Raw genomic sequence first — 19,465 nt, forward strand, 5'->3', positions numbered from 1 at the left:
AAATCAAGAAGAGGAAGCAAATCTGGCAACCTTATGCCATTTCCTTGAGTCAAGTCACATGACATGGCATGAAGTCATCAGTCTGGCTCAGTTCTGGTTGGTTGAACACAGTTCTTTAGGAGGCAATCATGCTGAGGACACGCTCAGCTGTTTATGAATCATGGAATCTATATTTATTCTCTTGCAGATTCAGCTAAAGATATGGATACACTAAACTATGATGAACAGTTACAAGGTGAGGCAATGCTAGGACCTCAGGAGCTATGGTAAGCAATTATATTTTTGCTCTTCTCTTCCCAAGGTTACTCACTCCTTCTACCTTTGATTAAGGAGGCATCATATCTTCTCACTGATGCAAAGGTAGCTTCAGATCATTCCAGTTTGTCCATTGCAGGTTTAGACGCTCATTTAGGGTGAGGAACCCCACACAACTTCCTGATATTATGGACTGAGCCTCAGATAATTTTCCTAATGTTTCCCAGGTTTCTTCTTCAGTTCAAGGTAAACTGTAGGTTCAATTGTGATACAGTGAAGAACCCCTCACAGACATATTCTATCAAGGAAGATGGCTACATTCTATTTTGTTTGAATAACGGAAGTCTCAAGGTAACCTTAAATTTGGAGGGAGCTTTACCTTTGCATAACCAGGTCTCAAAGTTTTCTCTTTCTCATAAGGGACCCAGTGCTTTCTCTCTTCCCAAGTTACCAACTAAACCAATTCATTTATTTCATTGAAGAGAATGTCAGACCTCCCTGCTATGACTAACCCTACTGCAGACCTTCACCATTTGCCCAAGGTGGTCTCAAGTACTCATGTAGTGGAAAGACTCTATAACTTTTCATTTCTTTGAATGTGTGACTAAGTTATTTTTTTCTGGCTAACGAGGCTCCACCTGGGTAAGCCTTGTGTCAGTCCCTCTGTAGAAGCCAGAATCAGGCTGTAGCATGGGAAGGACAGAGACGGGCTTCAATGGCTGACTAGATTGCCAAGACTCACGTGGCCCAGCCCGGTGGTGACAGGATCTTTGGTAAGGTCATCTGCAAAGAAATCCCTGCCAAGATCATCTTCAAGGACGATTGGTTAGTTGCTTTACATGGCATTTCCCCTCAAGCACCAACACCCTTTCTGGTGATACCCAAGAAGCACATATCCCAGATTTCTGTGGCAGATGACGATGACGAAAGTCTTCTAGGACATTTAATGATTGTTGGCAAGAAAAATGCTGCAGATCTGGGCCTGAAGTGCTGCAATCAGATGGTGGTAAATGAAGGTGAGGACGGGGACAGTCTGTCTATCATATTCACCTCCACGTCCTTGGGGGTCAGCAGATGAACTTACCTCCTGGTTAAACAACTTCAGCAAAGTTGGGCATAAAATTAACTCAAACAATCCAGTGGCCTTCCCTTACTCAAAGGATAAGCATGCTGAGAAAGAAATTAGGGGTCACCCGTGCTTGTGTCTCCCCAGGTGCGTAGTGAGCTAAGGGCATCATGAGGTAGAGATGGGGGCGCGCATGACCCGTGCCTTCAGGAACTTCAACGTGGAGAAGCAAGCAGAGCAGGACATCAGCAAGAGGAAGCCCTCCATGGCACCCAGCACCCTTCTACCCACAGTCTCCTGCAGGAGCACCTGAGTCAGTATCCAGAAATGGAGGAAGAAGTTTCTAGGAAAAAATCACAAGCTGCTGTCCTTACTAAGAGATGTTTATGTGGATCCCAAAGATCAGTGTCTTCCTTGCCGGTAAAAGCCATTGAACCACAGCAAGAACCAAAGGAATTCAGACTGCCGATAGGAGATCACTTTGACAAGAATGTCATGGACATTCCCAAAGGCAAGATCACTGTTGTAGAAGCACTGACCCTTCTCAATAACCATAAAGTCTCTCCAGAGACACGGACTGCTGAGAAAATCGCCCAAGAATACCATTTAGAACTGAAGGATGTAAATTCCCTTCTCAAATATTTCGTTACTTTTGAAGTCAAAATCGTTCCTCCTGAAGACAGGAAAGCAATACAATCAAAATGAAGAAAATCACAAAACGATTTCCTATGTGCGCTCCCAAGCTCTGAGTCCTTGTTTTTCATGTATATAAATTATACAAGTTACTGTGATTGAGGGCCATAACTTTGATAGCTTTTTGATCTCTTCAGGATTGTTCATATATATTTTTTCTAATTTATGTGTAGTTCATGGCTATATGTCAGCAGTATTGATCATGTGGGTCGAATGATTCAATATTAAGTTTCACTTTCCAATTTAGGATGGTTTGTTCTTTGGAGGAGACACTGAAAGAAGAGCTCTCCCTCCTGACTCCTATAAGACTGGCATTGTGTTAGGGACAGATAATCAGCAGTGAGACACAGTGACTATATTTCCCAAGTGAAGAAAGAGAGGAAACTGAGTGCAAAGGAAGAAAAATATATATTAGTACTCAACAAAATAAAAATCCTTGAGGGTTTTTAATGTTTTAAATTGGTTTTAAATATGAAATAACTTTTCAGAAGAATTATTAGTGTCTGTGACCTAGTAGCTGTCTCTTGACAAATAGAAATAGGTAACTTGAAAAGTTTTCTGAGAGGCAATACTTAAGACTATTTGAACAAATAACTTGCTTTAATTTAGAAATGAGAGAAATATGAATGAACAGCAAAAAATAAGAGGATCTGATTTGATAACCAAACATTTATACTTGTTTTCATTCTAGGAGAAAAAATAGCTGGTAGAAGTATAAAATAAATCCCTGAAGGGACCTAGAAAGTTACCGATTCATTCACTTAAACTCTGGAGCCTGACACATTCCAGCATTAGAATCTCAAATGAGGTAGTAATATGAGTGTGGTTCATTGGGGCATGCTGTACCTGTGGGTTCTTGGCCGCATTGTTTGACCTCTCTGAAAGTGAATTTGTGTAAAAGTAGAACTCTGCTTATGTAAATTCGAAGTTAAATGAAAAAAGGCCAGGCAAGCACAGAGTCTTGCAGTTAAAATGGGTGTCTACAGAACTTATGACGGAGTTGTGTATAGTTTACGATGCAAGGAGACCAGAATTTAGGTTCTCAGAATCCTACTCGTATTTTTACTTATTCTGCCAAATAAAACCCATTTCAAGAAGACAGAATGGAGTTGGGGGAACTGGGCTTGTCCAAGTTCTTTCAAGGAAACAAACAGACATACTTGCCTGGAACATGCTAATTCTAATCGTTGCAAATTATATTGGAAAACGTAGTCAAAACCATCGTCCTTCAATTCAAAATGAGTCTGTGAATCAGTAGTACTGCCTGGTATTTCCTAGGTGGTTAGCAGATATAACTATGGTTTCTTATATGGTATCACAATAAAATCCTTCCATTTTACACATTAAAAAAAGAAATTAGGGAAATGACACACTTCACCATACTCACAAGTAATATAAAACACCTAGGTGTGAGTCTAACTGAGCAAAGGAAAGATCTGTATGGTAAGAACTTCAAGTCTCAGAAGAAAGGAATTTGAGATCTCAGAAGATGGAAAGACCTCCCATGCTCAAGGATTGGCAGGATTAATATAGCAAAAATGGCTATTTTGCCAAAAAATTTTCACAGATTCAATATAATCCCCATCAAAATTCCAACTCAATTCTTCATAGAGTTAGAAAGAACAATTTGCAAGAACCTCTGGAATAACAAAAACCCATGATAGAAAAAAGTCTTCTTAACAATAAAAGAACTTCTGGAGGAATCACCATCACTGACCCCAAACAGTGTTACACAGCAACGGTGATAAGAACTGTATGGTATTGGTACAGAGACAGGCAGGTAGATCAGTGGAAGAAAATAGAAGACCCAGAAATGAATCCACACACCTATGGTCACTTGATCTTTGACAAAGGAGCTAAAAATATCTAGTGGACAAACTATAGCATTTTCAGCAAATGGTGCTGGTTCAACTGGAGGTCAGCATGTAGAAAAATGCAAATTGATCCATTCTTATAGCTCTGTACAAAAACTTAAATCTAAGTGGATCAAGGACCTCCACATCAAACCAGATACACTCAAACAATAGAAGAAAAAGTGGAGAAGAGTCTTGAAGGCATGGTCACTGGGGAAAAATTCCTGAACAAAACACTAATGGCTTATGTTCTAAGATCAAGAATCGACAAATGGGACCTCATAAAACTGCAAAGCTTCTATAAGGAAAAGGACACTGCCATTAGAATAAGAAAGCAACCAACAGATTGGGAAAAGATCTTTACCAATCCTACATCAGATAGAGGGCTAATATCCAAAATATAGAAAGAACTCAGGAAGTTAGCCACCAGAACCAAATGACCCTATTAAAAATGGGGTATAGTCTCAGAAAAATACACATGGGATGTAGTCATTGATAAGTGAATATTAGCCCAAATGCTCGAATTACCCAAGATGCATGGATCACATGAAACTTAAGAAGAATGACCAAAATGCGGATGCTTCACTACTTTAAAATGGGAACCAAAATACCCAAAGGAAGGGATAGGGAGGCAAAGTTCAGAGCAGAGACTGCAGGAAGAGTCATTCAGAGCCTGCCCCACATGTGGGCCACATATATACAGCCACCAAAACTAGATAAGATGGATGAAGCTAAGAAGTGCATGATGACAGGAACTGGATATAGATCTCTCCTGAGAGACACAGCCAGAACATGTCAGCAAATGCCAGCAGCAAACCACTGGACCGAGAACAGGACCCCCACTGGAGGAATTAGAGAAAGGTCTGAAGGAACTGAAGGGGCTTGTTACCCCATAAGAACAACAATGCCAACCAACCAGAGCTTCCAGGGACTAAACCACTACCCAAAGACTATACATGGACTTACCCTGGTCTCCAACTGCACATGTAGCAGAGAATAGTCTTGTTGGAGCACCATTGGAAGGGGAAGCCCTTGGTCCTGCCAGGGTTGGACACTGCAGTGTAGTGGAATGTCGGGGTGTGTAGGTGGTGAGGGGTAGGGTGAACACCCTTATAGAAGAAGGGGAGTGGGATGGGATAGGGGGGTTATGGCCAGACAACCTGGAAAGGGAATAATATTTGAAATGTAAATAAAAATATCCAATAAAACAAGTAAAGATTTCTTTTAGCAACAAAGGCCTGTATACCTGAGAAATGCATTAACTATACTATTTTAAATTATGCGTTTTAGTAAACGCATCTAAAAAGGTATTATACTGATTGATTAGCATAATTTTGCCTCTGGAATTTATTTTTCTAATAGTCTGTCTAAAAAGGAACAGTGCTAGCCTTCTTTCTCTGGGAATGTCACGGGATAGGATACATATTGGGCTTGAGAGCCAGTTAGAGTTGAAAATAATGGAATTTCCAAGTCAAGAGACTGGTGATTGTTTTATTGTAATTTTTATTAAAGCTATTTTGTGACAATTCCAAAAAAATGCCCATTTTTGTCAGTCATTTGTGTATACATAAACTACTACTCAGTTTACCTTTTATCTTAACTAAACATAGTCACTGTAACTTAAATTGAGAAAACCATTTTGTGCTGACGTTAGAGTCGTCAAGCTAATTCTCAAAAGGTGCATATTACCTGAATTGATCCCTCTAATTTCCTCTCTGTTTTACTCTGCAGCAAGTTCTTCATGTCTGTCAGGATTATTCTGGTATGTAAATTCAATGTATTAAAGGATCTCAAAAGACCCACAGGAAATTCAGATAGGTGAGCCGTATGAAAGTTGTGATATATACTGGTATGAGGTTAAGCACACTGAACTAACTACAGAATTAGCCAAGAAGAGGATTACCCCAGACTGTAGCAAAAGAATGGGTTTCTTAGTGGTAGATACCTTTAAACTTGAAATTAATGGAATAAATTGCAATTAAAATCTGTGAAATCTGGTTTTTGCTTTTGGCAGCTATATCAAGGATGTGTTAGAAGGAGTCCCCATAGTCGTCAGGAGCCTCTATCACTTCAGTTATGTGTAATTTTATAATGGAGTTACAGATAAGTCTATCATGAAGTTCCTTTAGTAGTAGTCATCAACTACAACTCTAGGGTTAGGGATGGAGGTGGGTGGCATGGTGCTTATTACACAGGATGCAGAGTCTGCTACTTGAGCAACATGCCCTTCTGCTGAGTCAACCCTAGGATCATAGAACTGGGATATTAGAGGCATGTTTTGAAGGTTTCAAACCCTTTATTCATGAGATATAATTTAATTTCCTATTGTGTATTAAGCAATGTACCAGGTACTGTGTTTATAAGCAAGAATAACAGACTTTGTGTCAGCGGAAATCTCAATATTTTAAAATAGTAAATGTAAATTTCACACATGAGTAAGTATTATGAAGAAAACATCTTGTTTTTGTGGTGCTGGGGATCAAACCCAGGACTGTGTATTCTAGCCAACAGCCAGTCTGCAACCCAGACACGACCCTAGTTCTGAGACAAAAGGTAACTTAGATAAAGGCAGTATGAATGAAATTGCAGACTTGGCTACTGAAACAGGCAGTCTCCAATTCCATGGAACAGAATCCCTAAAAGAGGAAGCGCTCTTCTCTCATTACAGTGGGGGTCCTGTACATAGAATTGCCTGTCTGTTCCACTGACAGGACAGCTGACTAAGCTGACAAGATGCTGTCCTGGGAGTTTGGACACAACCTCGGGAACCAATTGCAGCTGTAGAGGCATTTTCATAGTGATGCATTGACACACACTACCTGGTCCCTCTACTGAGCACAATACGCTAACCTATTACCTTTCAGACTCAATGTTGGCTACTCCTGTATCTTGGCCACTTCAGGCTAGATATGGGCCTCTTAGAATAAATCAGGTGGTTCATCCTGGGAGACAAAAACCCTATTGTGTCCCCATGTCCACTGTACTGTGACATTGTACTTATGACTAGAATGTTCTCTTAAGGGACAGGAACCCATTGTATAACTCTCCTTATGGATTCCCATCCCTGGAGGAGAGATCAGAAACTTCAGAAACAATAGAACGGACACTGGATCCAGGGGCTGAACTCAGGTCCTCTCACTGTGCAATGGAAAAATGACCACTAGGACATTGGTACAGGATCCTCAGCTATCACCTTGACTCCTCAAAGGCAGAGTGATGCCCAGGGTGGCCAGGCCTGCTTAGCCTGTGCTAGCACGATGGATCCATACCACACCCAAACTGCTGGAGACATAGAGCATAAAAAGGTGGGGACACAAGCCCCTACCTCAACTGGTTACTAGGTTCCCAAATGGCTTCAAACCTGGATAGGGGAAAATTTATTTCATATTCTGCTGGGGAGGGGAAAATGGTGTGGTTATATTATAACCCCAACAAAAGAAATAATAATAATGATAATAATAATAATAATAATAATAATAATATTTGCTAACCAATCTGTGTGCTCTTCACTGCACCAGGTATTACTTCCACTCTCAGCATTCTATAGTTGCCCGTAGTCTCTTGTGTAGGGCTAAGGCCTCATGGGCTGTCTCTGTTCAGTTTACCATATATTCTGCCCTTGTTCATCTCATGTTTAAAGTATCATACTGGTGAGCCCTGATCAGTGTAGAGAGAGGAAGAAGCTATATGGAAGGGGTTGAAGGGAGAAAAGAGAAGAGAGAAACAAAATAATTATATGATAATATCAGAAATTGAAAAAAAATCTTCTTCTGGCTGGACTGCCTGGTTAGGCCTCAGGGGGAGAGGATGTGTTTAGTCTTGCAAGGCCTAGCTGTCCCAGAGCAGGGTGGTACCCAAAGTGAGTGTCCCTTATTCTAAGAAGGGAATGCGTAATGGGGGAGGGATTTGTAAGGGTGGCACTGGGAGGAGAGGAGGGAGGGGGCTGCGATCAGCATGTAAATTGAATAAATAACAACAACCAATGGGAGAAAATAAGGTTTGAATTGGGCAGTAGTGGCGCATGACTTTATTTTTAGTACTGGAGAGGCAGTGGCAGGCAGATCTCTGCATTTGAGGCCAGCCTAGTCTACAGAGTGAGTTCCAGATTAGCCAAGGCTACAGAGTGAAATCCTGTCTCACAACAACCATAACTCAAAATAAATCACCAACAAAGAAACTTTGCTGTAGGAGAGGCTATCCCTAAAACTTTAGCCTGACTGGGCTACGCATTCCTCCACAGGGCTGCTTTGTCAGGCTTCAGTGGGAGAGGATCTGTCCTCTATGAGCCCATAGAGCTCTGTAGAGACTTTATGTGCCAGGGTCAGAAGATACCCAGGGGAGGCTGCAGCCTCTCAGAGAAGGGGATTGGGATCTCTGTGAGGGGGGAATGGGAGGGGCATTGTTTGATGTAAATGAATAAATAAATAAGTAAATAATTGGATAAATAAATAAAACCTTTCGAGGAAGGTCTGTGTATCCCCAATCCCATGTGAAGAGGCCAGAATATCCAGGACAGCTTGTAGCTCCAAGAAAAGAGCTTTGCTGTGACTGGGGAATTCAGAAAGCTGCTAGGATTCCTGTGGGAAGCTCTTTGTACTGACACACTGTTTTCTACTGCAAAGATCCAATGGAAGGCATGCGTGCTTCCTGTGTCTAGTAGGCCAAGACCCACGACCCTTGACTGCTTTGGTAGCCTGTATTGGCTCAGGCTGCCAGAGTCACTTTAGCTCCCTCTGGACTCCAAAGCCTGAAGGAATCCTTTGCCCTGCACCAGATGACATGGACTCTACGCTTTCAAGCCATACCAAGCAAAGCAAAGTTTAGGCACATCCTCAAGATAATTAGGCTTCCAGGCAGTATTTCTCTTAGAATGTCGAGCATCCTATACCTGGGTCCTGGGCCCCCACCTAGCAAAACACCCCAAATACTTACCTGCCACCAGGCATCCTGGTGACAACCTACTACCGTAGGTACTGCAGGCCAGAGGTGGATCTCCCAGAGTGAGTCATAGGAATGGCCTTCATGCCGAAGACCACAAAGGGTTCTCAATTTCACTGGACTGAGACTCTCCACTCATGGGTATGGCACCATGAAGGCATAGAGATTATACACATAGGCTGTCTTTCACAGCTTGCTCGTGGCTCAGCTGAGAACACCCCTAATAAATGTCTGCTGAAATAACAGATTGTGTATGATCCTTATCTTGAGAGGGTAATATGTCATAAGAAAAATGCTGCACCTCAGCTACTCTCTGCTTCTTGAGACCTGAATACCAACCCATAAGGATCTCCTTGGACTTGTCCATCACTCAGTAGGAATTCCTGATCTGTTGTAACCTAACACTTCTCCCCACTCTGTTCCCACACGGTTTCTGAGTATATGTTTGTTTTCTTTATCTAAAGGACCCCGGGTACCTCTATGAGTTGTAACTTTTTATCTTCTGTTACACCTGTGACTACTACAGCTGCAACCCAACACACACCTCACACATAAAGTGCACACTTGGATTTCCTATGGAAGCCATGTTTTTCAGAGTGAGGAGGAGATCTCTGATAGTAGTGAGCTGTGTTGGTGAAGATATGTGGGCAACCTGCTAATGGTTCCTCCTACCACATATCCTCCTACCACCGTAGAGAAGCAGAGTCAGCCCAGGTAGCTATGGGCACAACAGGGTCCCTGGATTCATGTTACTTTTTGAACCCTCATCTATACCTAGCCTCCATTTCCTGCAATCAGACACTGCCTTGGAGTTTGGAGCTCTCTCCATGGTTTTGGGGAGCCCCAGAACATCCACACACCATTTACATATGCTTGCCTTTCTTCTTTCCCTTTTCCTCCCTTAGCCCATCCTTCTTCCCTGTTCTCCTTCAGTCGTATTGGGCTTTCCTCCTTGTTCCTCCATCCCACACTCCTATCCCCATTCTGTGCTTCTCTCTGTGTGTCCCTCTCTCTCTCTGTGTCTCTCTGTGTGTGTCTCTCTCTGTCCCTCTCTCTCTCTTTGTCTCTCTCTGTGTGTGTGTGTGTATGAGAGAGAGACAGAGAGACAGAGACAGAAAGAAACAGGCAGAGACACACAGAGAAATGGTATTCCTTCTCCTGATGCCCCTACTGACTTTGTCCTCCATGTGTTCAGATCCGTAGGAGAAAACAAGATGAAGTATTAGTTTCTTTTGAGTTCGGCAACATGAGACAAAGAGGGACAGCCTAAGGAAAGGGTGCTGTTGAGATAGGCGTGGTACTGTCATCCTGGCAAGGGAAAGAGGCCCGGGTTCCCTGTTGTGTGTCTGCATGCCCTCGTGTCTATGTAGATACCACCAGAGAACCTAGGGTTTTTATTTTTTTTTATACTGTATACGTCTGTACTTGGCTGCATGTGCATGGTAAAGAAAGATCTAGGTACAAGAGGGACTCTGTCTTTGGAGAAAAAAGTCCTGGCAAGTATCTTGACTGTCAGTGGCTTAGTAGGGTAGAGGGAACTATTGTTCACAGACAATGACATCATAAAGTTGTCTGGGTAAGCGCTCTACCACTGAGCTAAATCCCCAGCCCCTAGTCTTTTCTTTTTTACAGTCCAGATTTTATCCTTTAAATGGTCCACCCTCTGTTCCATATCCCATTATCTCCTCCCCAACCCTGTCTCCATGAACATGTACATACCACACCCCCTTACACAGCAAACTTCCCTATTCTCTGTGGCCTCTAGTCTTTTTTTTTTAATCTTTATTAACTTGAGTATTTCTTATTTACATTTAGATTGTTATTCCCCTTCCCGGTTTCCGGGCCAACATCCCCTTAACCCCTCCCCCTCCCCTTCTATATGGGTGTTCCCCTCCCCGTCCTCCCCCAATTACCACCCTCCCCCCAACAATCACGTTCAGAGGGGTGAACCCAATTTTTTATAGGGTTATTTGTCTCTCTGTGGTCTAACTTCTTGAGTTCTTTGTATATTTTGGATATAAGCCCTCTATCAGTTGTAGGATTGGTAATGATCCTTTCCCAATTTGTTGGTTGTTGTTTTGTCCCAACAACAGGGTCCTTTGCCTTACAGAAACTTTGCAGTTTTATGAGATCCCATTTGTCGATTCTCGATCTTAGAGCATAAGCCATTGGTGTTTTGTTCAGGAAATTTTTTTCCAGTGCCTATTTAATGGTCCTTTGAGCTGGGAGTCTTCACTGTCTTCTATACCTATGATCCTTAGGTTTGATCTTCTCATTGAATCCTGGATTTCCTGATGGTTTTGGACCAGTAGCTTTTTCCATTTTACATTATCTTTGACAGTTTTGTCGATGATTTCTATGGAATCTTCTGCTCCTCAGATTCTCTCTTCTATCTCTTGTATTCTGTTGGTGATGCTTGTATCTACGGCTCCTTGTCTCTTCCTTTGGTTTTCTATATCCAAGGCTGTTTCCCTCTGTTTCCCTGTGTCCTTTCTTTATTGCTTCTATTTCCATTTTTAATTCCTTCACCTGTTTGTGTTTTCCTGTTATTCTTTCAGGTATTTTTTTTTAAGAATGTCTCCTTTATTTTTTTAATCCCTTTTAATTCTAAAGTCAAATTCTTCCCCATTTTCTTTTTTTTTCTTTTTCTTTTATTAACTTGAGTATTTCTCATATACATTTCGAGTGTTATTCCCTTTCCCGGTTTCCGGGCAAACATCCCCCTCCCCCCTCCCCTTCCTTATGGGTGTTCCCCTCCCAACCCTCCCCCCATTGCCGCCCTCCCCCCAACAGTCTAGTTCACTGGGGGTTCAGTCTTAGCAGGACCCAGGGCTTCCCCTTCCACTGGTGCTCTTACTAAGTTATTCATTGCTACATATGGGGTCAGAGTCCAGGGTCAGTCCATGTATAGTCTTTAGGTAGTGGCTTAGTCCCTGGAAGCTCTGGTTGCTTGGCATTGTTGTACATATGGGGTCTCGAAACCCTTCAAGCTCTTCCAGTTCTTTCTCTGATTCCTTCAACGGGGGTCCTATTCTCAGTTCAGTGGTTTGCTGCTGGCATTCGCCTCTGTATTTGCTGTATTCTGGCTGTGTCTCTCAGGAGCGATCTACATCCGGCTCCAGTCAGTCTGCACTTCTTTGCTTAATCCATCTTGTCTAATTGGGTGGCTGTATATGTATGGGCCACATGTGGGGCAGGCTCTGAATGGGTGTTCCTTCAGTCTCTGTTTTAATCTTTGCCTCTCCCTTCCCTGCCAAGGGTATTCTTTTTCCTCATTTAAAGAAGGAGTGAAGCATTCACATTTTGATCATCCGTCTTGAGTTTCGTTTGTTCTAGGGATCTAGGGTAATTCAAGCATTTGGGCTAATAGCCACTTATCAATGAGTGCATACCATGTATGTCTTTCTGTGATTGGGTTAGCTCACTCAGGATGATATTTTCCAGTTCCAACCATTTGCCTACGAATTTCATAAAGTCGTCGTTTTTGATAGCTGAGTAATATTCCATTGTGTAGATGTACCACATTTTCTGTATCCATTCCTCTGTTGAAGGGCATCTGGGTTCTTTCCAGTTTCTGGCTATTATAAATAAGGCTGCGATGAACATAGTGGAGCACGTGTCTCTTTTATATGTTGAGGCATCTTTTGGGTATATGCCCAAGAGAGGTATAGCTGGATCCTCAGGCAGTTCAATGTCCAACTTTCTGAGGAACCTCCAGACTGATTTCCAGAATGGTTTTACCAGTCTGCAATCCCACCAACAATGGAGGAGTGTTCCTCTTTCTCCACATCCTCGCCAGCATCTGCTGTCACCTGAGGTTTTTTTTTTTCCCATCAAAAACCAATTTATTGCAACAGGCACCGATTATAAGTTTTAGAGTTTATATTATGTGGATTAGCAGTGTCAGGCTGGGTGATATCCAACATCATTTTATTTCTCTAAATCTTAGAAATTTATAAATTGGAGATTTAAGAGGGATTTTTAAAAGGTGGTACATAAAACACATTCACTATTAAAAACCATTCAATGGACAATAGTGGAGGGAACAGAATTATCATACATCCTAACCTTCGTCCCTCAAAGTAGCATCATGAAATTTAACCACCTTTCCCTTGCCAGATGAATCTTTGTCAAGGCTGTGCTTTTCTGAAGCAGGAGAGAAGCAGTGTGTATGTTTCTAAGAGGCACGGATGGGATCCAAGCAACAAACACTGCATAATGAGAAATTAAATATTCAGTGCTTCAAATTTTCTCTGAACAAAATTTAACACTGATTCACTAATTAACACTGAGGAAGTGGAGGTTTTTTTTTTTTTTATTAATTGAGTATTTCTTATATACATTTCAAATGTTATTCCCTTTCCCGGTTTCCGGGCAGACATCCCCCTCCCCCCTCCCCTTCCTTATGGGTGTTCCCCTCCCAACCCTCCCCCCATTGCCGCCCTCCCCCCAACAGCCTAGTTCACTGGGGGTTCAGTCTTAGCAGGACCCAGGGCTTCCCCTTCCACTGGTGCTCTTACTAGGATATTCATTGCTACATATGGGGTCAGAGTCCAGGGTCAGTCCATGTATAGTCTTTAGGTAGTGGCTTAGTCCCTGGAAGCTCTGGTTGCTTGGCATTGTTGTACTTTTGGGGTCTCGAGCCCCTTCAAGCTCTTCCAGTTCTTTCTCTGATTCCTTCAACAGGGGACCTATTCTCAGTTCAGTGGTTTGCTGCTGGCATTCGCCTCTGCATTTGCTGTATTCTGGCTGTGTCTCTCAGGAGCGATCTACATCCGGCTCCTGTCGGTCTGCACTTCTTTGCTTCATCCATCTTGTCTAATTGGGTGGCTGTATATGTATGGGCCACATGTGGGGCAGGCTCTGAATGGGTGTTCCTTCAGTCTCTGTTTTAATCTTTGCCTCTCCCTTCCCTGCCAAGGGTATTCTTTTTCCTCATTTAAAGAAGGAGTGAAGCATTCACATTTTGATCATCCGTCTTGAGTTTCGTTTGTTCTAGGGATCTAGGGTAATTCAAGCATTTGGGCTAATAGCCACTTATCAATGAGTGCATACCATGTATGTCTTTCTGTGATTGGGTTAGCTCACTCAGGATGATATTTTCCAGTTCCAACCATTTGCCTACGAATTTCATAAAGTCGTCGTTTTTGATAGCTGAGTAATATTCCATTGTGTAGATGTACCACATTTTCTGTATCCATTCCTCTGTTGAAGGGCATCTGGGTTCTTTCCAGTTTCTGGCTATTATAAATAAGGCTGCGATGAACATAGTGGAGCACGTGTCTCTTTTATATGTTGAGGCATCTTTTGGGTATATGCCCAAGAGAGGTATAGCTGGATCCTCAGGCAGTTCAATGTCCAATTTTCTGAGGAACCTCCAGACTGATTTCCAGAATGGTTTTACCAGTCTGCAATCCCACCAACAATGGAGGAGTGTTCCTCTTTCTCCACATCCTCGCCAGCATCTGCTGTCACCTGAGTTTTTGATCTTAGCCATTCTCCCTGGTGTGAAGTGAAATCTCAGGGTTGTTTTGATTTGCATTTCCCTTATGACTAAAGATGTTGAACATTTCTTTAGGTATTTTTCAGCCATTCAGCATTCCTCAGCTGTGAATTCTTTGTTTAGCTCTGAACCCCATTTTTAATAGGGTTATTTGTTTCCCTGCGGTCTAACTTCTTGAGTTCTTTGTATATTTTGGATATAAGGCCTCTATCTGTTGTAGGATTGGTAAAGATCTTTTCCCAATCTGTTGGTTGCCGTTTTGTCCTAACCACAGTGTCCTTTGCCTTACAGAAGCTTTGCAGTTTTATGAGATCCTATTTGTCGATTCTTGATCTTAGAGCGTAAGCCATTGGTGTTTTGTTCAGGAAATTTTTTCCAGTGCCCATGTGTTCCAGATGCTTCCCTAGTTTTTCTTCTATTAGTTTGAGTGTGTCTGGTTTGATGTGGAGGTCCTTGATCCACGTGGACTTAAGCTTTGCACAGGGTGATAAGCAAGGATCGATCTACATTCTTCTACATGTTGACCTCCAGTTGAACCAGCACCATTTGCTGAAAATGCTATCTTTTTTCCATTGGATGGTTTTGGCTCCTTTGTCAAAAATCAAGTGACCATAGGTGTGTGGGTTCATTTCTGGGTCTTCAATTCTATTCCATTGGTCTATCTCTCTGTCTCTGTACCAATACCATGCAGTTTTTATCACTATTGCTCTGTAATACTGCTTGAGTTCAGGGATAGTGATTCCCCCTGAAGTCCTTTTATTGTTGAGGATAACTTTAGCTATCCTGGGTTTTTTGTTATTCCAGATGAATTTGCAAATTGTTCTGTCTAACTCTTTGAAGAATTGGATTGGTATTTTGATGGGGATTGCATTGAATCTGTAGATTGCTTTTGGTAAAATGGCCATTTTTACTATATTAATCCTGCCAATCCATGAGCATGGCAGATCTTTCCATCTTTTGAGGTCTTCTTCAATTTCTTTCCTCAATGTCTTGAAGTTCTTATTGTACAGATCTTTTACTTGCTTGGTTAAAGTCACACCGAGGTACTTTATATTATTTGGGTCTATTATGAAGGGTGTCGTTTCCCTAATTTCTTTCTCGGCTTGTTTCTCTTTTGTATAGAGGAAGGCAACTGATTTATTTGAGTTAATTTTATACCCAGCCACTTTGCTGAAGTTGTGTAAATTTGGTTTTGTCATGGAATATATTGGTTTCTCCATCTATGTTAATTGAGAGTTTTGCAGGATACAGTAACCTGGGCTGGCATTTGTGTTTTCTTAGGGTCTGTATGACATCAGTCCAGGATCTTCTGGCCTTCATAGTTTCTGGCGAGAAGTCTGGTGTGATTCTGATAGGTCTGCCTTTATATGTTACTTGACCTTTTTCCCTTACTGCTTTTAATATTCTTTCTTTATTTTGTGCGTTTGGTGTTTTGACAATTATGTGACGGGAGGTGTTTCTTTTCTGGTCCAATCTATTTGGAGTTCTGTAGGCTTCTTGTATGCCTATGGGTATCTCTTTTTTTAGGTTAGGGAAGTTTTCTTCTATGATTTTGTTGAAGATAGTTACTGGTCGTTTGAGCTGGAAGTCTTCACTCTCTTCTATACCTATTATCCTTAGGTTTGATCTTCTCATTGAGTCCTGGATTTCCTGTATGTTTTGGACCAGTAGCTTTTTCCGCTTTACATTATCTTTGACAGTTGAGTCAATGATTTCTATGGAATCTTCTGCTCCTGAGATTCTCTCTTCCATCTCTTGTATTCTGTTGGTGAAGCTTGTATCTACAGCTCCTTGTCTCTTCTTTTGGTTTTCTATATCCAGGGTTGTTTCCATGTGCTCTTTCTTGATTGCTTCTATTTCCATTTTTAATTCCTTCAACTGTTTGATTGTGTTTTCCTGGAATTCTTTCAGGGATTTTTTGTCTCCTCTCTATGGTCTTCTACTTGTTTATTTATGTTTTCCTGGAATTCTTTCAGGGATTTTTGCGATTCCTTTCTGTTGGCTTCTACTTGTTTATTAATGTTTTCCTGTGTTTCTCTAAGGGAGTTCTTCACGTCTTTCTTGAAGTCCTCCAGTATCATGATCAATAATGATTTTGAAACTAGATCTTGCTTTTCTGGTGTGTTTGGATATTCCATGTTTGTTTTGGTGGGAGAATTGGGCTCCGATGATGCCATGTAGTCTTGGTTTCTGTTGCTTGGGTTCATGTGCTTGCCTCTCGCCATCAGATTATCTCTAGTGTTACTTTGTTCTGCTATTTCTGACAGTGGCTAGACTGTCCTATAAGCCTGTGTGTCAGGAGTGCTGTAGACCTGTTTTCCTCTCTTTCAGTCAGTTATGGGGACAGAGTGTTCTGCTTTCTGGCATTTAGTTTTTCCTCTCTACATGTCCTCAGCTGTTCCTGTGGGCCTGTGTCTTGAGTTCACCAGGCAGGTCACTTGCAGCAGAAATGTTGGTCTTACCTGTGGTCCTGAGGCTCAAGTTCAGTCGCGGGGTTCTGCCCTCGGGCTCTCTGTGGTGGCAGCAACCAGGAAGATCTGTGCTGCCCCTTCTGGGAGCTTCAGTGCACCAGGGTTCCAGATGGCCTTTGGTGTTTTCCTCTGGCGTCCGAGATGTATGTGCAGAGAGCAGTCTCTTCTGGTTTCCCAGGCTTGTCTGCCTCTTTGAAGGTTTAGCTCTCCCTCCCACGGGATTTGGGTGCAGAGAACTGTTTATCAGGTCTGTTTCCTTCAGGTTCCGGCGGTGTCTCAGGTAGGGGTCCAGCCGCTCCTGGGCCCTCCCCCACGGGAGCCCAGAGGCCTTATACAGTTTCCTCTTGGGCCAGGGATGTGGGCAGGGGTGGGCAGTGTTGGTGGTCTCTTCCGCTCTGCAGCCTCAGGCGTGCCCACCTGACCAGGTGGTGAGGTCTCTCTCTCTCTCACGGGGTCTGGGAGCAGAGAGCTGCTGCAGGCCGGGATCCGCGGGTGTGGGACTTCCGGTAAACACAGGACGTGCCCGGTCCTAGAGGAATTCTGCCTCCGTGAGTCCCGAGCTCACCAGGCAGCTTTCTTGCAGCAGAAAAGTTGGTCTTACCTGTAGTCCCGAGGCTCAAGTTCACTCGCGGGGTGCTGCCCACAGGCTCTCTGCAGCGGCAGCAACCAGGAAGATCTGTGCTGCCCCTTCTGGGAGCTTCAGTGCACCAGGGTTCCAGATGGCCTTTGGTGTTTTCCTCTGGCGTCCGAGATGTGTGTGCAGAGAGCAGTCTCTTCTGGTTTCCCAGGCTTGTCTGCCTTTCTGAAGGTTTAGCTCTCCCTCCCACGGGATTTGGGTGCAGAGAACTGTTTATCCGGTCTGTTTCCTTCAGGTTCCGGCGGTGTCTCAGGCAGGGGTCCTGCCGCTCCTGGGCCCTCCCCCACGGGAGCCCAGAGGCCTTATACAGTTTCCTCTTGGATCAGGGATGTGGGCAGGGGTGGGCAGTGTTGGTGGTCTCTTCCGCTGTGCAGCCTCAGGAGTGCCCACCTGACCAGGCGGTGAGGTCTCTCTCTCTCACGGGGTCTGGGAGCAGAGAGCTGCTGCTCTTTCAGGGATTTTTGTGATTCCCCTCTATAGGCTTCTACTTGTTTATGTTTTCCTGAGTTTTTCTAAGGGAGTTCCTTATGTATTTCTTGAAGTGCTCCATCATCATGAGCAAATGTGATTTAAAATTCAGATCTTGCTTTTCTGGTGTGTTTGGATATTCAGTTTTTCTTTGGTGGGAGAATTGGGCTCCGATGATGCCATGTAGGTTTCTGTTTCTTGGCTTCCTGTGCTTGCCTTTTGCCATCAGGTTGTCTCTCGTGTTAACTTGTTCTGCTATTTCTGACAGGCTAGACCGTCCTATAGGCCTATGTGTTAGGACTGCTGTAGACCTGTTTTCCTCTTTTCTTTCCTCCAGTTATGGGAACAGAGTGTTTTGCTTTCAGGCGTGTAGTCTTTCCTGTCTACTGGTCCTCAGGTGTTCCTGTGGGCATGTGTCCTGAGTCCACCAGGCAGGTCAGTTGGAGCAGAAAAGTTGGACTTACCTCTGGTCCTGGGGCTGAAGTTGCTCCTGGGAGGCTGCATTTGAGCTCTCCGTGAGGTGAGGGCGGTAACCAGAAGGGCCTGCCCTGCCTTTTCCCTGGTCCCCTGTGCACAGGGGTCCCAGATGGCATTAGGTGTTTTCCTCTGGAGTCAGAAATGTGGGCAGAGTGTAGTCTCTTCTGCCTTTCCAGGAGTGTCTGTCCCTCTGAAGGTTTAGCCCTCCTGGTCCCTTCAGATCGGGGTGGTGTCTGGACCGCAGGGGACCTGCCACTTGAGTGCCCCTATAATAGTTGACTAGTATTTCATTGTGTAAATGCACCACATTTTCTGTATCCATTCTTCTGTTGTGGTACATCTGGGTTGTTTCTAGTTTCTGGCTATCACAAACAAGGCCACTATGAACATAGTGGAATACATGCCCCTGTGGCATGGTGGGGCATCTTTTGGGTATATTCCCTAGAGTGGTATTCCTGGATCTTCAGGTAGATCAATTTTCAATTTTCTGAGGAATCTCCAGATTGATTTCAAGAGTGGTTGTACCAGTTTAGAATCCCACTAGCAATGGAGGAGTGTTTCTCTTGTTCCACATCCTTGCCAATATGTGCTGTCCCCCGAGTTCTTGATCTTAGCAGTTCTGACTGGTATAAGTTGGAATCTTGGGATAGTTTCAATTTTTATTTCCATGATGATTAAGGACTTTGAACATTTTAATTGCTTCTCAGCTATTTGAGATTTCTCTGTTGTGAATTCTCCGTTTAGTTCTATACCACATTTTTTGATTGGGTTGTCTAGTTTCTTGGTGGTTAGATTCTTGAGTTCTGTATATATTTTGGATATTAGTCCTCTATCAGAAATTGGGTTAGTCAATCACAGAAAGACATACATGGTATGCACTCACTGATAAGTGGCTATTAGCCCAAATGCTTGAATTACCCTAGATGCCTAGAACAAATGAAACTCAAGACGGATGATCAAAATGTGAATGCTTCACTCCTTCTCTAAAAGGGGAACAAGAATACCCTTGGCAGGGAAGAGAGAGGCAAAGATTAAAATAGAGACTGAAGGAACACCCATTCAGAGCCTGCCCCACATGTGGCCCATACATATACAGCCACCCAA

The 19,465-nt window shown here is 43.1% G+C and overlaps 1 long non-coding RNA gene and 2 pseudogenes across 1 annotated transcript in view; 2 read left to right on the top strand and 1 right to left on the bottom strand.

Moving 5' to 3' along the window:
- The window catches only part of LOC100911253 (uncharacterized), a 105,674-nt gene that overhangs the window by 57,583 nt on the left and 28,626 nt on the right, over positions 1-19,465 (bottom strand). The gene's annotated exons all lie outside the window — the stretch shown is intronic.
- LOC103690768 (histidine triad nucleotide-binding protein 1 pseudogene) lies at positions 971-1,350 on the top strand (annotated as a pseudogene).
- On the top strand, positions 1,503-2,118 carry LOC147998337 (NADH dehydrogenase [ubiquinone] 1 alpha subcomplex assembly factor 4 pseudogene; annotated as a pseudogene).

Source organism: Rattus norvegicus, chromosome X (assembly GCF_021556685.1).
Source record: "Rattus norvegicus strain SHRSP/BbbUtx chromosome X, alternate assembly SHRSP_T2T, whole genome shotgun sequence".
In the NCBI taxonomy this organism is placed as follows: Eukaryota; Metazoa; Chordata; class Mammalia; order Rodentia; family Muridae; genus Rattus; species Rattus norvegicus.